This window comes from Musca autumnalis, unplaced genomic scaffold (assembly GCF_047663935.1).
Source record: "Musca autumnalis isolate F117 unplaced genomic scaffold, ASM4766393v1 scaffold_5, whole genome shotgun sequence".
NCBI classification, from domain to species: Eukaryota; Metazoa; Arthropoda; class Insecta; order Diptera; family Muscidae; genus Musca; species Musca autumnalis.
The window spans coordinates 47996660-48016304 of NW_027412088.1; the positions used below are offsets into that span (position 1 = coordinate 47996660).

Sequence of the window (19645 nt, forward strand, 5' to 3'; positions counted from 1 at the left end):
TTGCTGTTTAATTTTCTTGTTGCACTGTGTTAAAGTTGAAAATGTTTCAAGTTTTTGCGAACAGGTTAAAAAACATAAACTTGTCTGATTGTGAACCGTGATAACGTAGTTTTTAATATATGAAAGCGTAATTTTCATTATGGATATATCAAGTAGAGGTAATTCTCAATATTTTAGAAAAAAAATGTTCTAATAAAAGTGTTGAAGAAATATGCCAATTTTTCTTTTTTCAAAATATTTCCAAATTTTGCATAATTTTGAAAAGTATTAGAGTATAAAATAAAAAATAATTAAACAAAAATTAAGTTACAGTGTTTTATTTAGAAATGCACTGAAACCTGGAAAATAATTTTTTCACTTAGCCTCAAAAAGTACATTCTCCTTCATGATAGAATCTCTCAAATAACAAGTAAAAAAGTATCAGTCGGCTTTGCCGACAGAGATATACCCTCAGCCTGTGCAAATTGAAACACTTTTTTCACAAAAAACCTATGTATTTAGGGGGTTTCAAAATTTTGGTCATATGAACCCACAAAAATGTTGATTAGGATTAAAATTCAAAAATTTTGCGGAAAAGGTACTTAAAGGAATGGACCGACATAGACAATGGGGGTGCAATAGGGGGGTTTTACACCCTTTGGGCTATTTTTTCAGGAAGTATGGACTTGCCCCTGAGAAAACTTGTACCTTCGTATAGGGGACAGTGAATACAAGATGTTACAACAAAAACCAAGGCGATTCGAGAGCAGGTCCTAAACTGAACATTTCCGAAATTTTGTGTGGGAGGTACTCGAAGGAGTTACCGTACCGTACCATATTGTAACCTCATCTAAGTCTGGGAGAAATTTCATAATGTGCAAAGTATGGAACAAATCGGTTGCTCCCTTCAAGAGTTATCGTACGCACAAATTTTCCGAACATTTTCGAACTTTTGTGGGTGAGGTACCGGAAGGAGTGGACCGATATAATCCATCTTTGAACTTGAACTAAGTTTGGACAAAATATTACGAAAGCCAAATTTTGGACCGAATCGGCAGATCCGTTCGAGAGTTATCTTGCGTTCCAACCACTACACACGGTGTCATAGGGTTTTTGTGACTTTCAGGCTATTTTCTCAGGAAGTATGGACTTGCTCCTAATGAAACTTACAGCGTCGTATAGAGGACAGCGAATACAACTTGCGTAAACAAAAATCAGAGCGATTCGAGACCAGGTCCTAAACTGAACTTTTCCGAAATTTTGTGTGGGAGGTACCCGAAGGAGTAGACCGATTGAGTCCATATTGGAACCTCATCTAAGTTTGGTAGAAATTACACGATGTGCAAAGTATGGACCAAATCGGTTATTCCCTTTGAGAGTTATCGTGCGCACAAATTTTCCGAACATTTTCGAACTTTTGTGGGGGAGGTACCTGAAGGAGTGGACCTTTATGGCCCATCTTCGAACTTAAATCGAATCTGGACAAAATATTTCGATACCCAAAATTTGAACCAAATCGATTAATCCGTTCGAGAGTTATCGTGCGCACCAGCCTGCCAGACAGACAGACAGACAGACGGACGGACATTGCTAGATCTACTCAAAATTGTCTGAAACGGATATCGTACAAACATACTTGGGGTCTAAAACCATTATTTCGATGAGGCACATTTTTGGTCGTATCAAAGTGTAAATACCCTCTTTAGCCTAAAGGCTGAGGGTATAAAAAGCTTGATGTTTAATTTCGTCACCATTTTTAATTTAAATGCAAGCGTTTTATTTGAGAGATACCATCATGAAGAAGAATATACTTTCTGAGCCTAAGCGAAAAAATTATTTTTTTCTTAATTTTTTAATTATTTTTTATTTTTATACCCTCAGCCTTTAGGCTAAGGAGGGTATATGGCGAAAAACAAAAATTTTTTACAATCGATGAATCCGAGTTTCACCCTTTCAGAATTCGCGAACTGTTAACATATTCTATATAGTATGATATACATTCTTTAAACTGAAGTGTTTTAGGAGGAATCCCATAAGGTCGACCATTAAAATTAATTTACGTGGATGCTGTGTTGGCATCAATGTAGAAAAATAGGTAAAAATGGGTTGAAGCCAACAAGTTTTTTTATGCTCCCTTCCGATTTTAGGCTTAACCTTACATTTTATAGACATATGCCCAAAGAAAGACTCAAAGAATTCTTCATGGGCAATATGATACTAGTGTATCATTTTTCGATATATCCACTGCATCCACCTAAAATTGATGCTGACATTTTGAAGCCGGAATTTCGGGGTTTTTTGAATTGTTTTAATAATTCGGACGCGCAACAAGATAATATTCAAAACTCACATTAGGATTATAAAACTCGTGATTCTACGTCGTTTAATGCATATCTCATGAGTGTGCCCCTTACAGCATCCCAGTAATTGGAGTCTAAAGGCCAATATTTGATGCGTGATTTTTTTTAAAAAACCTATTTTTTGCGTTTAAAATTTACAAGTGCCATTCAATTTCCTTTGTACCCCGCGTGAATTTAGTTTTTTTACGCGACGGATCTAATGAGACCTTCCGCGATCGAATCCATCCACTAAAACCGCGGATATAGATACCCTGAAAAAAGGAAAAGCAGCAAAAAATTATTTCGACAAATCCGCGTACTAAACCGCGATTTTCTTGAAATTTTTTTACGTAAATGGAATCCTTTATACGCGATTATAATATTTGCGAAAACGCGTGTCATAAATTACAGAGATTCGCGTGTAATATGGGTTTTTCACCAAAAATAGAATGTGGAGGCACATCCGCGGTTCTTGAAGAATCTAATTAAAATTGGTATATTTGGACGTATTTTTGATAGGCGCTGATGAAACCGGATGCGCATCAAAATCGTATGCACATTGCGTGACTTTTACCAACTTTAAGGTTTTTTGCAGTGTATGATGCAACTGGTGGCACACAATGGCCCCTGAGTGAAACATCGAAATATGCATAAATTTTGACAGAGATTGATTCGCTGTATCCAAAAACGGATGCGCATCAACCGACTTTAACTAATTCGCGAATAACAGGCTTTTTAATTATAATATTAATTGAATGATTGTAATTTCAATATTACTCTTAATTTCCTACCCTTATAAGTTATCACAGTAATCAGTTAAACTCTCGCGATGGTAAACCATATTTTTTGATGAAGTTTTAACAGTATACATTCATTATTCTATGGGATTTTGGCAAAATAGTTGGAGAACTCCCAAATATTTTTTTCTAATTTTTAGAATCAAACCAAAAAAATATTTGCAACAATATTTTCCAACAATAAGTTTTTCTCTTTTGTTGTTGCTATAATATGCAATTTATGTACCCAATCTCTATAAATTTGGTATCATATTTTTCTACGCATTGTCTAGATTCCGCATATATTCTTTAATTTATTTTTTGAGGGTTTGTACGGATTCTGGGAAAGGATAATTTGGATTTACTTCAAAATTTTTTTATTATTTGTTGATTTTCCGCGAAAATAATAATAAATTTAATAACTTTTTAAACATCCACGAATAGATATGGAATGCTGTTAACGATTTATGCATACATTTTCTCATAACAACAAAAAAGATATTTTTAAATATTTTTTCTTTATATGAGAATAAAAACCGCTATAACTTTTGCGCGCATTGGCCAATTTCGTGAACGCGAGCAGATTTGAAACCGGATTTTTTTCCTTTACCTCTGTACCAAAAATCGTAGATGTGCTCGTAAAAAAATTTTTTAATTTTTTTCAAATGGAATTGTAAAGGAATTTTGTTATTCGCCATATACACTTTGATACGATGAAAATGTGCCTCATCGAAATTATGGTTTTAGACCCCAAGTATGTTTGGACGAAATGTGTTTCAGACAATTTGGAGTCGATCTAGCCATGTCCGTCCGTCTGTCTGTCCGTCTGTCTGTCTGTCCTGCTGGCTGGAGCGCACGATAACTCTCGAACGGATGAACCGATTCGGTTCAAATTTTGGCTTTCGTAATATTTTGCCCAAACTTAGTTTAAGTTCAAAGATGAGCTACATCGGTCCACTCCTTCCGGTACCTCCTCCACAAAAGTTCGAAAATGTTCGGAAAGTTTGTGCGCACGATAACTCTTTAAGAGAGTGACCGATTTGGTCCATACTTTGTATAGCGTAAACTTTTTACCAGAGTAATATGAGGTTCCAATATGGTCTTAATTGGTCCACTCCTTCGGGTACCTCCCACACAAAATTTCGGAAAAGTTCAGTTTAGGGCCATCTCTCGAATCGCTTTGATTTTTGTTTTAGCAACTTGTATTCACTGCCATCCATACGACGGTACAAGTTTCATCAGGGGCAAGTCCATACTTCCTGAGAAAATAGCATGAAAGTTACAAAAACCCCTATGACGCCGTGTGAGGTGGTTGGAGCGCAAGATAACTCTCGAACGAATCTGCCGATTCGGTCCAACATATGGCCTTAGTAATATTTTGTCCAAACATAGTTTAAGTTTGAGGATAAGCCATATCGGTCTACCCCTTCAGGTACCTCCCCCACAAATGTTCGGAAAAATTGTTCGTACGGTAACTCTTGAAGGGAGTGGCCGAATTGGTCTATACTTTACACATCCTAATATATCTACCAGATATAGATCAGGTTCAAATATGGCCTATATTGGTCCACTCCATCCGGTACATCCCACACAAAATTTCGGATAAGTTCAATTTAAGGCCTAATATCGAATCACTTTGATTTTTATTGAAGCAACTTGTATTCGCTGCTTCAATTACGATGGTAAAAGTTTTTTAAGGGGCAAGTCCATACTTTTGAGGAAACACCCCGAAGAGTGTAAAAACCCCCTATGGCACCATATGTTGTGGCTGGAGATCCACTTCCATAACGGTCAATGTCGATCCATTACTTTTAGTATCTCCTCCGCAAAACTTTTGATCTTTAATCCTAATCAAAATTTTTGTCAGTTCAAATGCCCAAAATTTGTAAAACCCCCTAAATTGTTTCAATATACACAGGCTGAGGGTATATCTCTGTCGGCAAAGCCGACTGATACTTTTTTACTTGTTAACTTGTATGTAAATAATTTTTTTCACCCCTGAGAATCCTATAACCAATTTTCAGCCAAATTAGGCCGAAAATGTAGATGAAAACTATACAGTGTCTAAAATCGGGTGGTATGGGGGTATAGGGGTTATACCAAAACCTGGTCCCTTGTCCACAAATTTAGCTGGGGAAGTTTCTTTACCATTGGGAACTCCAAATACCAAGTTACAGAGTATTTGGGCTAAAAATGATGATAAAATCCTCAATATACCTAATTTCGGGTGGTACCGCTATATGGGGTCTATAGGAAAAATAGGCTAAGTGAAAAAATTATTTTCCAGGTTTCAGTGCATTTATAAATAAAACACTGTAACTTAATTTTTGTTTAATTATTTTTTATTTTATACTCTAATACATTTCAAAATTATGCAAAATTTGGAAATATTTTGAAAAAAAAAATTTGGCATATTTCTATAACACTTTTATTAGAACATTTTTTTTTAAATACTGAGAATTACCTCTACTTGATATATCCATAATGAAAATTAGGCTTTCATATATTAAAAACTACGTTATCACGGACTATAATGCAATTTAAATAAAACACTGTAAAAATGGACCCATATTGGTTTTGGCTTCATATTCATGTATTTTCATCCAAATCTTAAACGTATGCACAGTTTTAGTTCGATAACTGCAACTGCGTGGAAAGTTAGTTACTAGATTTGAACTAAACAAAGCAAGTTTAATAAAACACTGTAAAAATAGTTTCGAAAAGGTCGTGAGAAATTTTTTTGTATTTTTCTCTTGAGTATTCTCTTTGATTTTTTTTTCGCAAAAACCTTATGCCGTTTTATGCATAAGGTTTTTGCGAAAAATCGCATTTTGAGTTATGTCAAATGGCGAAAATAGTCATGGGTCATATTTTTTGGCATTTTAGGTTTTTGTCTTGATTTTCGATTGCTTTAAGTCTGGAGTATTCCCCATTGGCTTAACTTCGTCATTACTCCCTATTATAGAGAGCTATGTTTACAAAACGCACGGACAGCCTTGCAAATTTTTACCGATCGCTACCAGTATCATGATTTCATCAAGGCGAAGGGAATTATCAATTGGGTTTTCAGTTTTTTCCGTATTTGCATTGATGACTATGATCAACCTACATAATACTACGTGTGTAGATTTACCTTTATGTTATCGGTACTATATATAATTATGGCGATGGAAGTTAATGCCGACAATTTGGAGTTCATTTCAATCATATGAAAGTTTGTTTAAATTTTCATATAAATTTCTATTCTAAGTGCAATTACCAGGTTATACAGTAATCCCAGCAAATGTCCACTTTAGCAACGAGAATATAATTTTGCTTTAACAAAATAATAATAATAAAAACATATGTGTTAATCCTTCCAAAAATATAATTGTACAACCAGTTAATTTTGGCATGAAGAGAAAACTAAAGTGCGAATTTACCCCCTGTGTAATATTACAAAATGAATTTATGAAGAAATACATAAAAATTCTATATTCCTACATAAACATTTTGTAGGAATATAAACAAAGCATTCAAAACCTATTTGAATTGATTATTGATCAACCAAAATAACTTTCGGCAATTCAAATGGAATCAACACTGCCAGAAAAGTTGTTTAACCCCCGAAATATCAGTAAATAGTACAAAAATTTAATTGCAGCTGAAACAACAAATGCGCACAATATTAATTGTTGTGTCTTTCGGGTCTGAAAAAGTGACTGACGGTGACCACTCTAGCTCGAAAACTATTGAACCTATTTTCTTTTTATATTTTTGCGGGCTTATTTAGGACATCGAAATCTAGTACTTTATGTACCGATTTAATTTAAAAAAAAATTAATTTTAAGAAAAAATTTATATTTTGATTTGACTGTCCACCTTTTTTGTATAACTTAATATTTTGTAAATTCCGCCCATGTAGGACAAGATTTTTATATTCTAAATAAGCCCACAAAAAATAGGTTCAAAATATATTGATTTTATATCACGAGTTTGCTTTAAAATCTGTAGGTACCGTAACAAAATGTACCATTGTAAATGAGGCCGCTCCAACAATCTACTGAAAAAGAGTCAAAACGATGCGAGAGGAGCTCCTAAACTTCACTTTATCCGAATTTTGTGTGGGAGGTACCCGAAGGAATGGACCGATATTGTCTATATTTCAATCCCATACTAGACTGGATGAAATAATACAATACACATAGCCTGCATCAATCAAAAACTCCCTGCGAGGATTATCTTGCGGATTTGCCATTTTGGTTGGTGCCGTCAGGGTTTCTTGGAGATTTAAGGCCAATATCTCAGGAATTATTGACTTACTCCGGCCAAAAATTGTACCGTCGTATAGCGAGCCACAAAAAAACATACTGAAAAAAATTTCAAAACCATCCGAGAGGAGCCCTTAAACTTCACTTTATCCGAATTTTGTGTGGGAAGTACCCGAAGGAGTGGACAGATATAGTTCATATTCGAACCAGATCTATATCTGGAAGAAATAATATGATGTGCAAAGTTTTGACCAAATCGATTGCTCCCTTCGAGAGTTATCGTTCAGACCATTTTACAGAAAAATTTTGAACTTATGTGGGAGAGGTACCAGAAGGAGTTCCAACTTAAACTAAGTTTGGACAAAATATTAAGATACCCAAAATTTGGTTCGAATCGGTTGAACTGTTCGAGAGTTATCGTGCGCACAAGACAGACAGACAGACAGACATTTTTCGTATCAAAGTGTATATACTCGTAACCTTCTAGCCTAAAGGCTGAGGGTATAAAAAGAGTTTCTCATAGACGGTCATTTGCCACAAAACTATGTAATATTTTTAAATAACAATTCCGAAAGTAGCTTAAAATGTGCACTTTCAGATGAAAAAAGAAAACACTAAAAAAAATTGGTGTTTTCTTAGAAAAAACAGTGTGACAACTCCTTGGGAAGGCGGAAAATTGAAGCTGGTGAGGAAGGACGAGATACCTCATCTGACTAAAGCGACGGTTTACGTCAAAGGGTATGGCTGCAAGTTCGAGACAGAACGCATGCTCGAGGTCTTTGGCAAGCAAAATGAGACCTTGGAAGTGAAGAGGTGGGAAGTCTTCCACAGGGAGGAGAAAGAGGATGGCACTCTCCTTGTGGTTGGAATTGACGACCTCTCACTATCCAGTCTTACAAAGACAAAGGGTAAGGCGTACTACATCTGTAATGCAGTCACCTTTAAAGTTGGAAGGGCACGAGTCGGGGAAGAAGAAGAGGATGCCCACCAAACCAGCAAGGAGGACAAACCACCGAGCAATTCCGAAGAGGGGGTCGAAGCCATCAGCGACTCCCAAGAAGCACGATTACTGGATGACTCATGATTGAGGTCATCCAGATAAACCTCCATCGGAGCGAAACGGCAACTCAAGCCCTGATGGATAAAATAAACAAAGGTAAAATACACATCGGTTTAATCCAGGAACCTTGGACCGTAAAGAACAAGGTTTCCGGACTAAACCACATTAATTACCAACTCTTTTACGCTAATACAGGAAACCGACCGAGGACCTGTATTATATGCCATAAAAACTTATGCTTTCTTTTCTCCCCAGAGTTGTCAACCTCGGACGCCACAGTGTTGAAGCAAGGGAATGGTAATATATACCTCGCATCAATCTACCTGCCGTTCGACTCGCCGACATTACCACCTTCGTCGGAGCTACAGCAACTGGTGAGGAAAATCAAGCAAACAGGTAACGAAGTACTAGTAGGTAGCGATGCTAACTCTCACCACATTTCGTGGGGTAGTACTAATACTAACAAGAGGGGTCAAGCCCTTCTAGAATTTTTGAATACTAACGACCTGATAACCCTTAACATAGGAAATACACCAACCTTTGTTAACAGAGTTAGGGAGGAAGTATTAGATGTAACAATATGTTCAGAAAATCTAATAAACGAGGTACATGAGTGGAGAGTTTCAAAGGAACACTCCTTCTCTGACCATAGGTATATTAGGTTTAAAATATCAAGGCCACCGCCGAATCCGATAACTTTCCGAAATAAATCCAAAACTAATTGGGCTAAATTCGGAAAACAAGTTAAAGATAGACTAGGGCAAGAAGTTGAGGTTTGCCTAAGCAAAGAAGATATTGATAGGAATGTCAATAAACTAACAGAGGCTCTAGTAAGGTCTTTCGAAGAAAGTTGTCCACTTCGAGAGAGGAAATCTGCCTACGAAAAACCCTGGATGACAGGGGAAATTCGTAACAAAGGCAAAGAGGTCCGAAGACTTTACAATAGGGCAAAACGTAAAAAAGCAGCTGTATTCTGGGACAACTACCAAACAAAACTAAAAGAATACAACAAAATGACAAGAAACGCCAAACGAAACTCCTGGAAGCTTTTTTGTGAACAGGTAGATAGCGTGAATGACGTCTCTAAAATTAAAAAGTTTCTATCTAAAACTCACTCACAACCCGAGCTTCTGGTTGATGAGACGGGTAAAAAGATGGAAACAGCCGAGGAAACTCTAAGCCTTCTGATGAGAACGCACTTCCCGTCGAGTACTACGGCACATACGGTGTCACCGATGGAGATAGCTTATGCATCAGAAGAAGCACCAAAAATCAACAAATTGATGATTAAAGAAGCAATAATGAGCTTCTCACCATACAAAGCAGCGGGACCAGACCAGATTTTCCCAGCCTTACTTCAAAGGGAAGTGGACTATATTTCGTCCAATCTGGTCGAGATTTTCAATGCTTGCTTAAACTTTGCGTATACTCCATTGGCCTGGCAAGAGGCAAGGGTAGTATTCATTCCCAAGCCCGGCAAGTCAAGTTATGCAATACCAAAATCTTATCGTCCGATAAGTTTAACTTCATTCTTACTCAAAACAATGGAACGGACGGTCGACACCATGATAAAGAGTAACATCCCTAACGATATGCTCAAGTACAAACAACATGCATACGTAAAAGGTAGATCAGTGGAAACCGCATTACATGAGGTAGTACACCACATAGAGAGAACCTTCGAGATGAAATTGTATACTCTCGCAGTTTGCATCGACATCGAAGGAGCGTTCAACAACGTCAGCACCGAAACGCTAATCCACTCCTTAGACGAGTTTCAGGTAAACCGGGCCTTGAGGCACTGGATAGACCACATGCTAAGGAATAGATGGATAAGCTGCGCGCTACAAGACGTAACAAAAAGAGACAAAGTTGGTCAGGGGACGCCACAGGGAGGAATACTATCACCTCTCCTATGGGTTACCACCATAAATAGTCTACTAAGGAACTTAACCGACGAAGGATTTGAACCCATCTGCTATGCAGACGACGTTATAATACTTCTTAGGGGAAAGAATCCAAATATACTCTGTAGAAGGGCCGAAACGGCTCTAAAAATAGCATACAACTGGGCTAGACCGAGAGGTCTAAATGTCAACCCGGAAAAAACAGAATTATGTCTATTCACTAGGAAAACGAAAATAGGAGCTTACGAAGAACCCGTTTTCATAGATAAGATGATAAACATTTCTCCAACAATTAAGTACCTGGGAGTAATTCTAGACAGGAAACTTAAATGGAGAGACCATATTCAGGAAAGGGCTAATAAAGCCCACAGATGTTGGTCAACCTGCAGAAGAGCTATAGGCTCAAAATGGGGTTTCAATCCTAGGATGACACACTGGTTATACAGAAGCGTAATTAGACCGATTCTAACTTACGCTTCTGTGGTATGGTGGACAGCTACGGACAAGAAATGCAACGTAAAAGTACTGCAAAAAGTCCAAAGAACGTGCTGCTTAAGTATTAGCGGGGCAATGAGGACTACACCAACTAGGGCTTTAGAGACAATTTTATTTGTCCACCCAATAGAAATTCAGGTAAGGTATGAGGCAGCCATCGCAGCTATAAGACTTAAGTCGATGAGCGAGTGGATCGTAAGAGACCACCAAACATACCACCAAAACATATTACAGGTTACAACGGGTGAGTCAATAGATCATATTGTATCAGACCGTATACCTGAAACAATTGAATCCGCCTTGTGTGAAATTTTAATACCAGACAGGGACATGTGGATCGATGGAACCCTAGAACGGATGCCAACTGGAAGCTGTGGGTTCACAGATGGGGCCGTTCTAGGGGGGAGAACGGGTCTGGGTCTATATATCGAAGACCAGGAAACTAGAATCTCCCTTCGACTGCCGGATCATAATACGATCCTACAGGCCGAAATCCGAGCGATCACAGAGTGTCTGAACTGGTTTAAAGCTAACACAAGGCCAATCACTGTAAACATCCTAACGGACAGTAAAGCAGCAATTAAAGCAATAACAAGCAAGACGGTGAAATCAAAAACTGTCCTGCAGTGTAAAAAATCAATCAACGACTACTCCCACCATGGTTCTGTTAACATTATATGGGTACCAGGACATAAAGGGATTAGGGGTAACGAGATAGCCAACTCCTTGGCAAGGCAAGCCAGAGAGCAAGCTACGATAAGCCTAGATAATGCTAAGCCTTTAAAAGCGACGCGTCTAGAGTTAAAAGCATGGGCAGAAAACGCCCATACATCCCTCTGGAACACTGAAGAGAAAGGGAAAAATACAAAAATCCTCTGGGGAAACCCAGACCAGGATAAAACAAAGGAACTCCTGCAAATGAGTAAAAAAGACATTAGTAGACTGACAGGCATCTTTACAGGACACCTAGGGCTACAAGCACACCTGCACAAAATCGGTTGTGCAGAAAGCAGCGAATGCAGAGCATGCGGAGAGGACGACGAAACGTTGGAACACTATCTCTGTCATTGCCCAGCCTTCGCGACGCTAAGAAACCAATTTCTAGGAAATAACACTATACCAGAACTCCACCAAATTAGGGCAAGCGAGTTCAAAAACTTAAGAGATTATGTCAATGGCACAGAATTTCTTAACTGATAAATTTATTTTCTTTTCAATAAATTAAGCAATAAAAAATTTTATTCCCCTTAGGCTTCCGAAATTAGAGCGCACAACAGGCCTATACTGGCTTAAGTGTATGCCCCATACGGGCATGTGGCGATTCTTATATTCGCCCCTCTTTTCAACCTAACCTAACCTAACCTAGAAAAAACTCATGAAAAATGGCAACATATGTATATGTGCAACTTGGATCAACAAACTAAAACATTAATAGAAAACATATTTATTTACTTTAAGCTGTGTTTAGAAAATGTTTTTAATCGGTTTAATGTGACACCAAGATTCGAAAAATACAAAGCTTTGAACCCCCAAATGATTCCCTGAATTAATCTCCGTTTTTGTGGATTGTACCCCAATGTGCCATGTGTGAGAACTCGCAACTATAAACCCTCCACCATAAATTATTTTTAACTAAAATGGAATAAATAGTTTACTGTCCTGTCAACAAATGTCTAAATTAATTTAAAAAAATGTGGTCATTTCCATCAAACAATTTAGCTGAAACTCTCAAAATACCAAAAATCGGGATGTACCGCAATATGGGGGCTATACCTAGACATGGACCTATGTTGACCATTTTTAGTGAAGAAGTTTTGTGACAACTGAGAAGCTCAAATGTCAAATTACAGCTAGTTCGGTTAAAAATTTTTGGTAAAAGTCTCAAAATACCGTAAATCGGGAGGTACCGTTATATTGGGGCTATACCAAAACATGGGCCTATGTTGATGATTTTTGGGAGAAAACTTTCGTGACCACGCAGAATCTCAAATGTCGAATTACAGCTAGTTCGGTTAAACATTTTAGCTAAAATCGTCAAATATTTATCAGTTATGAGAAATTTTGTACCTATTTTACAAACCGGTTTAAACCGGTTAACCGGTTTTGAAAAATTTTGAAAACCGAAAACCGGTTTTTGAAAAAGTTGGAAATTTCGGTTAACCGAAAACCGTTTGTTTTGCAAAAACCGGTTTTTTGGACACCCTAATGAGAATCACACTCACTTTTCAGCTGTCCCAAAAAACAATCAGAACAAAAATATTTGCAAACAACTATCAGCACGTATCAACTAAGAACTCATCGAGCTCTGTAAGTAAAAGAAACTTTTGTTGAAATTACATGGGCAAAAATATGTGCCTTTCCATACCGTTTCCCATATAAATTATAGCCTTTTCACACAAATGGACATTTTTTTAACATATGAGCTTTTATAAGAGTTATAAGAGTTTTATGAAAACCCAAAGCGTATTTTTTTCAAATTTAGAAAAATTTTACAAATTGTTATTGTTGTTATTTTTGATTTTTTTTTTTTTTTTTTTTTTGAAAAAATGTTTTTCAGTTTTATGTATTTTTATGGCGTTTGACCTTTTTAAATAGTTAGAACATATGAAAAACTCAAAAACACGCATATTTTGATTCAAAATATGAAAAAAAAACTCAAATTTCTAACATAGACCTTTAATTCCTCTGCAACCACTATACCGAATTTGGTGGCTTTTATTGTGTGAAAATATCTCTATCCGTTCAAAAGTTACAGAGTTTTTCCCTGGTCAAAATCGATTTCTGAACCAATGTGTGCCGTTCGGACACGGCGATAAACTGTTGGTTCCATATCATTAAGCTAATATGAATCGAGGTGCATTCATTTATATGAGTGAAGTCTCCCTTGTCCCTTTCCGGAATGTTTGTGGAACAATTATATAGATACTAGCTGACCCGGTCCGCGTTGCTGGCCCCTTGTTTGGGTTCTCCGTGTAAACTTTAGTTATCTATCCTGTATTGATACACCCATAATTAGGCATCCCTCTAGAAACTTCATAATATAAATCAATGTTTTGACATAAATTTCATGTAATGGTATCCCCCCAAATTTAAGATATAAAATCTCTTTTTTATACCCTTCACCATAAATCGACAGTTTAAAGCACTTTGTGACCCACATATAATGGTCGGTGCACGTCAATTAGCATTGCTATATATTGGATTGTTGGTCTCGGTTGGGGCCGTAATTATTTCTGCAGAGAATTGTTAGTATAGGTCCATGTTTTGATATAGCTCCCATAGAACGGTACCGGCTGATTTTCGCTATTTTTGAGGATTTAACATCATTATCACACCGAAATGGCTGAAATCTGGTTTTAATATATTTTAAAGAGGAGAGCATAAATATTCGGATCGACCAAAAGACACGCCTTTTTATTTGCGCTCGGTATGTAACAGTTATAGGTTCACGTTTTGATATAGCTCCCATAAAACAGTACCTCCCGGTTTTCGATAGTTCAGAGATATAGCCACTGTTGTGGGTCGTAAACAGTCTTGCAGAGAATTTTCAGTATACGTCCTCGTTTTGATATAGCTCCCATAGATCGGTGGCGCCTGATTTTCGCTATTTTTGGTGGATTTAACCTCATTCAGCCCGATCGAACGTAACGCCTTTTTTCTTCGCGCTCTATATGCAATAGTGGTAAATACCCCTCAGCGAAATGTATGTTCCTTCGGGATATGTATGGCAACATTTATATAATTCATAAAAAAATTACTTCTATAAATTGTAGTTGTTATTATCGAGATTTTGCTGTATTTAAAAAATGTATCTTTATCTAGCTATTCCAATAATTGAAATCAATGCTCATGAAGTTTCACTTCCCACATTTTGAGATTTTATCCGTAATTATAATATTTTCAAAAATCGAACACGATCGCGGTATTCTGATTCCAATGATGATATTGTATTGTATATCAATAATTTTGTCTGATTTCCAATCGATCTTTCTGGAATTTCGATCTTGTGACATCTTAAGTTATCGGGATTTTACTGTATTCCAAAATGTGGGGTTTAACCCCCCTTTTTTTGGGCACACATACAAAATTATGTATATTATCTGAAATAATAAATGGTTGAAAATTTTGTGATGACCGCGATATTTCACTTCCGCGAAGACCATTCAGAGTCAAGACAGTAATTACAGTAGTATTGCAAACAATCTGTAAACAATACGTTCAAAACTATCATGGACTTCAGATTTCTTAAATTTTTTTTTAAGGAGAACCTCCGGTCACTACACTTAGCCGTATTAAAATAGCTCACGACCGCGCTATCCCACTTGTTCAAGCTAGTGTTTATATCATTTTTGTGTCACGCTTACTAAAATTATGTATATTAATTGAAATAATACATTTTTGAAAACTTTGTGATGACCGCGATCATTCAGGGAAAACAATCTGTAAACAATACGTTCTAAAATATCAAAGATTTCAGATTTCCTTAAAAACATTGTGGGGGAGGACCACCGGTCACTGCTCTTAACCGTATAAAAACAGCTTACGACAGTTCTAATTAATTGAAATAATACATTTTTGAAAATTTTGGGATGACCGCGATATTTCACTTCCGCGACGACCATTCAGGGTCAAGACTGTAATTAACATAGCATTGCAAACAATTTGTAAACAATATATTAAAACGTATCTTGAATTTCAAGGTTTTCTTAAAAAAATTGTGGGGAGGACCACCGGTCACTACACTTAGCGGGATAAAAAAATAGATTACGACCTATTCTCAGACCTAAAAACTTCACATACAAAATTTCATAAGATTTCCCAATCGATTTTTCGGAATTTCTATATAGTGACATCTCAAGTTATCGGGATTTTACTGTATTCCAAAATATGGCGTTGACCGCGTTATCCCACATATTGAAGCCAGTGTTATAGCGGTTTTGTAGTCACGCTTACTAAAATTAGGTATATTATCTGAAATAATACATTTTTGAATAATTTGGGATGACCGCGATATTTCACTTCCGCGACGACCATTCAAAAAAATATATAGCCTATTTTCATCACCGGTGTTCCCAGTACATTATCTGAAATTTTCAAGAAAATCTATTCAGCCGTTTTTGAGTCTATTCGGAACATACAAACAAACAAACATACTAACATACACACATTGCCTTTTATATATTAGATGTCCAATTTGTGGATGCTAGAGCGATTACAACAGACAGGTGGACATGCATAGATCGACTCAGAATTTTACCGTGATCAAGAATATACATACTTTATAGGGTAACAAATGATTATTTTAATGTGTTACAAAAGGAAAAACAAAGTTAATATACTTCCCATACTAAACAATTACTTAAATTACGTAAAGGTGGAAGTGCCATAATATGGGAATTACATTTTAAATTTCACACATATTGCAATTTTTTATTGCAATGTCGATCAAATCGGATCAAGTCAAACTACTACGTATAATGTTCAGGCACTTTAAAAATCACAAAATGGTAGGTACCAATTTAATTTCATTTTATTTCTTTCCATTATTTACAGTATACACACTTCAAAACATTTGCCACACACTCGCACACACACAACATTGAAGCGAATTGTGGCATCTTTGCATTTCAATTAGACCGTTGAGAACAATTTAATTTAATAATGCCATTATTTGTAGCAATATTCATATATTTTTTGCTCATTTTTTCTTATATTCCTTTTTGACTTTGAGTATTAAATTGGCATATCGTCGGTGGCATGCTTAAGTGTTCCATACCCCATTTTTTTCTTTTTGAGGTATAGATGGTTTCAAGGGTTTTCGCGTATGCTCTTTCAGTTTCCGAGATATCTATGATACGAAGAGGAAGCATACGTTTTTTCCAGGTATAAAATTAATATTTTAATAACCTACAAGTTTAAAAACACATTTTAAAAAATCAGAATTTTAATTCTCGATTTAGAAGTTTTGAATTTATTAAGACAAAGATGCGAAAATTTGTTTTTCAATTTGTTCTATGTGATATACAATATTTCACATTTGTGTCATAAGTGTGGATATGGAAAAAATCGATAAAAATTCTATTTTTAAAAAAATCTTCTATAACTTTTATGTTCGTACAGATATTTCTCTAAATTTTTGCAAAGATATTCTATATAATATTATTATTAATTCATGTCAAAAATTTAAATATTTTCTTAAGCCGTCTCCACGCAGTTGTGAAATGGCGTATGGAACACTTAAGCATGACACCCACGATATTCTCCTCCTCCTTCTCCACGCTTTACTTAGAGTTACCACGTGTAGCAATCAACATGGTAATTGGCTTTTTAATTTAACATTTCATAAACCAATTGGCGGAACGTTTGTTTATAATGAGTCGACTATGGTAACAACTCAGTACTCTCAGCCTTATGAACAGATCTCTACTTGTAAAACTAAGAAGTAAAACAGTATCAATCAGCTGAGCTGACGGAGACCAAAAACAAACACAATAATTAACCCCTATATAAAACACGTGGAATCCCACCGTAATGTGGGACTATAGCAAATCATTGAGAGGAGATCTTAAACTTCATTTTTTCTGAATTTTGTGTGGGAGGTACCCGAAGGAGTGGACCGCTACAATCCATATTCCATCCATTTACTTGGCTGAATGAAATAATACGATGTCCACAGTCTGCACCAATCAGAAACTCCCTGCGAGAATTATCTTGCAGAGTTGCCATTTTGGTTGGTGCCGTCAGGGTTACTTAAAGCTTTTAGGCCAATATCTCAAGAAGTGTGGACTTGCGCAAAAAAAAAAATTGTACCATCGTAAAGGTAGCCCAAAGGACAACTTACTGAAAAAAAATTCCAAACTATCCAAGAGGAGCTCTTAAACTTCATTTTATTCGAATTTTGTGTGGGAGTTTCCCGAAGGAGTGGACCGATATAGTCCATATTCGAACCCGATCTATATCTGGAAGGAATAATACGATGTGCAAAGTTTAGACCAAATCGATTGCTGTCTTCGAGAGTTATCGTTCACACCATTTTACAGAACAATTTTAAACTCTTGTGGGGGAGGTACCCGAAAGAGTGGACCGATATAGTCTTTGAATTTAAACTAAGTTTGGACAAAATATTACGATACCCAAAATTTGGTTGGAATCAGTTTATCCGTTCGAAAGTTATCGTGCGCACCAGCCAGACAGACGGACAGACAGACGGACGGACGACTCCAAATTGTCTGAAACGAATTTAATCCAAACATACTTGGGGTTTAAAGCCGTTATTTTTATGAGGCATATTTTTTGTCGAATCAAAGTTCTAGCCTAAAGGCTAAGGGTATGAAAATCAAAGTGATTCGAGAACAGGTCTTTAAGTGAAATTTTTATAAGAGGTATCTGAAAGGGTCGACCGATTGAGTCCATATTGGAACCTCATCTAAGTCTGGTAGAAATTTCACAATGTGTAAAGTATGTACCAAATCGGTTACTCCCTCCCTTCAACAGTTATCGTGCTTACAAATTTTCCGAACATTTTCGAAATTTTGTGAGGGAGGTACCGAAAGGAGTGGACAAACATAGTCCATATTGATTTACATCTGGTAGATATATATGATGTGTAAAGTATGGACCAAACGGTCCCTCCCTTCAATAGTTGTCGTGCGCACAATTTTTCGAACGTTTTTGAACTTTGAACTTTTTCGAACATTTCAATCTTTAACCAATTTTGGTCAAAATATTACAAAGACCAAATTTTGGACCGAATCGCCAGATCTGTTCGAGAGTTATCTTGCGCTACAACCAATAAACACAGTGTTATAAGGATTTTTTGTAACTTTCAGCCTATTTTTTCAGGAAGTATGTACTCCCGCCTGATGAAACTTGTACCGTCGTAAGGGGTGCAGTGAATACAAGTTGTTGCAACAATAATTATAGCGATTTGAGAGCAGGTCCTAAACTGAACTTTTCCGAAATTTTGTATGGGAGATACCCGAAGGTGTGGACCGACATAACCCATCTTCGAACTTAAACTAAGTTTGGACAAAATATTACGGTGACCAAATTTTGGACCCAATCTGCAGATCCGCTCGAGAGTTATCGAGCGTTCCAACCAATACACTTGGTGCCATAGGGGTTTTTTATACCTTCGGGCTATTTTCTCAGGAAGTATGGACTTCCGCCTGATGAAGCTTGTAACGTCGTAAGGGGGGCAGTGAATATAAGTTGTTGCAACAAAAATCAAAGCGATTTGAGAGCAGGTCCTAAACTGAACTTTTCCGAAATGTTGTGTGGGAGGTACCCAAAGGAGTGAATCGATTGAGTCCATACTGGAACTTCACCTTTGTCTGGTAGAAGTTTCACGATGTGCAAAGCATGGACAAAATCAAGAGTTATCGCGTGCACAAAATTTCCGAAAATTTTCGAACTTTTGTGGGGGAGGTACCGGAAAGAGTGGACCGATATAAGCCATCTTCGAACTTAAACTAAGTTTGGACAAAATATTACGAAAGCCAAATTTTGGACCGAATCGGTTGATCCGTTCAAGAGTTATTGTGCGCTCCAGCCAGTACAGACATACAGACGGATGGACATGGCTAAATCAATTCCAAATTGTCTGAAACGGATTTTGTGCAAACATACTTGGGGGTTAAAAAAATTATTTTGATGAGGCACAATTTGTCCGTATATACCCTCGTTGGTATAAATGTTGAGGGTATACAAATAGCATTAAGCTCTGTTCCCGAAACTGCATGAATGTATTAATCTTGCTTTTGCTACCAATTTGTCCATAAAACATTAACAAGTTTAACACACATACCTACATTAGTGGCAACGAAATCAACTTATTTAA

At 36.7% G+C, this 19645-nt stretch overlaps 1 protein-coding gene across 2 annotated transcripts in view; it reads left to right on the top strand.

Moving 5' to 3' along the window:
- Window positions 1–19645, top strand: part of LOC141387598 (GTP-binding protein Di-Ras2) — a 234292-nt gene that overhangs the window by 39011 nt on the left and 175636 nt on the right. The window contains exon 1 of one of the 2 annotated variants that reach the window (XM_073957501.1): window positions 15992–16313. The exons of the other annotated variant lie outside the window; for it this stretch is intronic. The gene's annotated coding sequence lies outside the window, so the exon portion shown is untranslated. Of the gene's footprint in view, window positions 1–15991; window positions 16314–19645 lie in introns of those variants that run through there. 2 annotated transcript variants of the gene reach the window in all.